The sequence below is a fragment of the Armigeres subalbatus genome, chromosome 1 (genome assembly GCF_024139115.2).
Source record: "Armigeres subalbatus isolate Guangzhou_Male chromosome 1, GZ_Asu_2, whole genome shotgun sequence".
In the NCBI taxonomy this organism is placed as follows: domain Eukaryota; kingdom Metazoa; phylum Arthropoda; class Insecta; order Diptera; family Culicidae; genus Armigeres; species Armigeres subalbatus.
The window spans coordinates 11,719,002-11,723,166 of NC_085139.1; the positions used below are offsets into that span (position 1 = coordinate 11,719,002).

Below are 4,165 nucleotides of genomic sequence, written 5' to 3' on the forward strand. Positions count from 1 at the left end.
GCTCAAGCCTCCTTTCAAGAGGCTCAGAAGCCTCCTTTCAAGAGGCTCAGAAGCCTCCTTTCAAGAGGCTCAGAAGCCTCCTTTCAAGAGGCTCAGGCCTCCTTTCAAGAGGCTCAGAAGCCTCCTTTCAAGAGGCTCAGAAGCCTCCTTTCAAGAGGCTCAGAAGCCTCCTTTCAAGAGGCTCAGAAGCCTCCTTTCAAGAGGCTCAGAAGCCTCCTTTCAAGAGGCTCAAGCCTCCTTTCAAGAGGCTCAAGCCTCCTTTCAAGAGGCTCTGGAAGCCTCCTTTCAAGAGACTCAGGCCTCCTTTCAAGAGGCTCAGAAGCCTCCTTTCAAGAGGCTCAGAGCCTCCTTTCAAGAGGCTCAGAAGCCTCCTTTCAAGAGGCTCAGAAGCCTCCTTTCAAGAGGCTCAGAAGCATCCTTTCAAGAAGCTCAGAGCCTCCTTTCAAGAGGCTTGAAGCATCCTTTCAAGAGGCTCAGAAGCATCCTTTCAAGAGGCTCAGAAGCATCCTTTCAAGAGGCTCAGAAGCCTCCTTTCAAGAGCTCAGAAGCCTCCTTTCAAGAGGCTCAGAAGCCTCCTTTCCAAGAGGCTCAGAAGCCTCCTTTCAAGAGGCGCGGAAGCCTCCTTTCAAGAGGCTCAGAAGCCTCCTTTCAAGAGGCTCAGAAGCCTATTTTCAAGAGGCTCAGAAGCCTCCTTTCAAGAGGCTCAGAAGCCTCCTTTCAAGAGGCTCAGAAGCCTCCTTTCAAGAGGCTCAGAAGCCTCCTTTCAAGAGGCTCCGAAGCCTCCTTTCAAGAGGCTCAGAAGCCTCCTTTCAAGAGGCTCAGAAGCCTCCTTTCAAGAGGCTCAGAAGCCTCCTTTCAAGAGGCTTAGAAGCCTCCTTTCCAGAGGCTCAGAGCCTCCTTTCAAGAGGCTCAGAAGCCTCCTTTCAAGAGGCTCAGAAGCCTCCTTTCAAAGGCACGGAAGCCTCCTTTCAAAGGCACGGAAGCCTCCTTTCAAGAGGCACAGGCCTCCTTTCAAGAGGCACGGAAGCCTCCTTTCAAGAGGCACAGGAAGCCTCCTTTCAAGAGGCACGGAAGCCTCCTTTCAAGAGGCACAGGCCTCCTTTCAAGAGGCACAGGCCTCCTTTCAAGAGGCACGGAAGCCTCCTTTCAAGAGGCACGGAAGCCTCCTTTCAAGAGGCACGGAAGCCTCCTTTCAAGAGGCACAGAGCCTCCTTTCAAGAGGCACAGGCCTCCTTTCAAAAGGCACGGAAGGCACAGGCCTCCTTTCAAGAGGCTCAGGCCTCCTTTCAAGAGGCTCAGGCCTCCTTTCAAGAGGCTCAGAGCCTCCTTTCAAGAGGCTCAGGCCTCCTTTCAAGAGGCTCAGGCCTCCTTTCAAGAGGCTCAGGCCTCCTTTCAAGAGGCTCAGAAGCCTCCTTTCAAGAGGCTCAGGCCTCCTTTCAAAAGGCTCAGAAGCCTCCTTTCAAGAGGCCTCAGAAGCCTCCTTTCAAGAGGCTCAGAAGCCTCCTTTCAAGAGGCTCAGAAGCCTCCTTTCAAGAGGCTCAGGCCTCCTTTCAAGAGGCTCAGAAGCCTCCTTTCAAGAGGCTCAGGCCTCCTTTCAAGAGAGCTCAGAAGCCTCCTTTCAAGAGGCTCAGGAAGCCTCCTTTCAAGAGGCTCAGAAGCCTCCTTTCAAGAGGCTCAGGCCTCCTTTCAAGAGGCTCAGAAGCCTCCTTTCAAGAGAGCTCAGAGCCTCCTTTCAAGAGGCTCAGAAGCCTCCTTTCAAGAGGCTCAGAAGCCTCCTTTCAAGAGGCTCAGAAGCCTCCTTTCAAGAGAGCTCAGAAGCCTCCTTTCAAGAGGCTCAAGCCTCCTTTCAAGAGGCTCAGAAGCCTCCTTTCAAGAGGCTCAAGCCTCCTTTCAAGAGGCTCAGCCCTCCTTTCAAGAGGCTCAGAAGCCTCCTTTCAAGAGGCTCAGAAGCCTCCTTTCAAGAGGCTCAGGCCTCTCCTTTCAAGAGGCTCAGAAGCTTCCTTTCAAAATGCTCAGAAGCCTCCTTTCAAGAGGCTCAGAAGCCTCCTTTCAAGAGGCTCAGAAGCCTCCTTTCAAGAGGCTCAGAAGCCTCCTTTCAAGAGGCTCAGAAGCCTCCTTTCAAGAGGCTCAGAAGCCTCCTTTCAGGAGGCTCGGAAGCCTCCTTTCAAGAGGCTCGGAAGCCTCCTTTCAAGAGGCTCGGAAGCCTTATTTCAAGAGGCTAGGATGCCTCCTTTCAAGAGGCTCGGATGCCTTCTTTCAAGAGGCTCGGATGCCTTCTTTCAAGAGGCTCGGAAGCCTCTTTTCCAAAGGCTCGGGCAAACAGAGCGATACATGAATTCAAAATTCTTTACACCTACTGCAGTTTTGTTTTTACTTTTTCTCTCTTCATCTTTAAACTCAATCGTAAGCAGTAAGCAGTTGACGGGATGATGCTTTACCTTATTCATCAAAACATAGAGCATGCTGAGCTTCGATCTCACTTATCCTAAGCAGAAAAAATGACTAATTGTAATCTAACTAATCTGTAGATCTGATGTTAGATTTCCATGCTGGGGGGGGGGTTGAATTTGTCATTTTTGTTACATACGCTACTTGTTATAAGACGAGTTTGTACAATCCCATTTAATTTCCCCACTTAATGGGATTGTACAAACTCGTCTTATGACAAGTGAAGACATTCCACTAAAAAGCTCAAAAATAACTTTCTTTACATACCCTATTTTTTTTAGTCGTGTCTCCGATCCACATTTTCAAGGCCTTGAAAAAATAAAATTGAACGCAATTATGCGTCTTTTGGTTCGCTTGCATATGACGGTCTTAAATCACATATTACACGACTCTATCTAATGTGTACACACTTCGCCTTCAACTGCTCCGTATTACTACCTTTCATTTAAATACTGGTACCATTGCTGCTAATCCAAGTACAGGAACCATTGCAAGTACGGGAAAGTAGATCCAGGATTCCGGTAAAATGCAACAAACTACCACCCGCCTCCACTCACTCCCAGCTACATCACTGCCACAACTGCGTCCAATCTTTCCGCTTTATCGGGTCGTTCGGTAGCTGTAGAGCTTGACTGCGCCATTGCCAATATCAACTTCGGGGGCGTTAGAGACAAAACTTGACGCTGACAAGGGACCAACAGCAATGAGCTTCCCAGTTGTTGAATCACTTTTATTAATTTCCTGTTCGAGATTCCTTCTGCGCTGCGTTCCGCAAGCGGGGAGTTGTTGAAGGCAAGATTGTTGCAGAAGATTGTGTAGCAATAACGCATCCCGTCATCCTGGTGGTGGGTCCGATTCGACGAGGACGCCGGGAACGAGAGGACCATTCCAATTGAACGGCACGGCGGCAACGAGGCAGGATTGACACGTTCCGCTCAGGGAAATCGCTTCGATCCCATTTCCTTTTGGCTGACTGCCATCGTCGAGTTTTCACATCCCTCCTGGGAGCAGCCAGTGCCAGTGTAGGAGAACTGGCGAACAGTGAATCTGGGTTACCCATCTTGGCGCAATTCATTTAGCGTGTTTCAATATTTTCAACTGGTTGTTTTTGTTGGGTCGATTTCGAGCCTCTTCCTCTTCGCTATTCCCCACTGGCTCGTTCAAAATGAGCCTTCGATCTAATATCGAATGGAAGAGATTTGGGTTAACAGTTTAGAGATGGACTGACATGTGCGGAAATGCTTTGGCATGGGAATCGGATCTTGTATGCTTCAGCGAATTTTCATTTAACTTGGTTCGCAGCATTTAGATTGATTTCAAGCTCAAGGTTAGCATAGAAGTATAAGAGAAGCAATTTATTTATCTCTACCTGCAGAGTACGACGACAATATTGCGTTCTTTTGCACTCGGCAACAAATATGATATGCAGGGGGCTCTTGAAACTAATGTTATAGACCTTCTTCATTGGTTTCCTATGCTCTGACTCTGAGCACCAATACTTTACGAACAAATAATACATATGTTAAACAAATATTGATGACCTTCGTTAAAATAGTCCGAGTTTGAAACAGGGGGGATCTTCAGAATCCTAATTGCAATCAACTACACAAAATCTCAATTATTCCCATATTATAAAGAGCAAATTTATGCTTTTGGAAGTTTTCGGAATTATGGAATTATCTTTCAGTGGTCAAAAGCAACAGAAAAAACGCCTCCG

General features: G+C 48.1%; 1 protein-coding gene across 4 annotated transcripts in view; it reads left to right on the plus strand.

Annotated features, from left to right (window-relative positions):
* Window positions 1-4,165, plus strand: part of LOC134221730 (suppressor of lurcher protein 1-like) — a 430,147-nt gene that overhangs the window by 316,947 nt on the left and 109,035 nt on the right. The window lies entirely within an intron of this gene.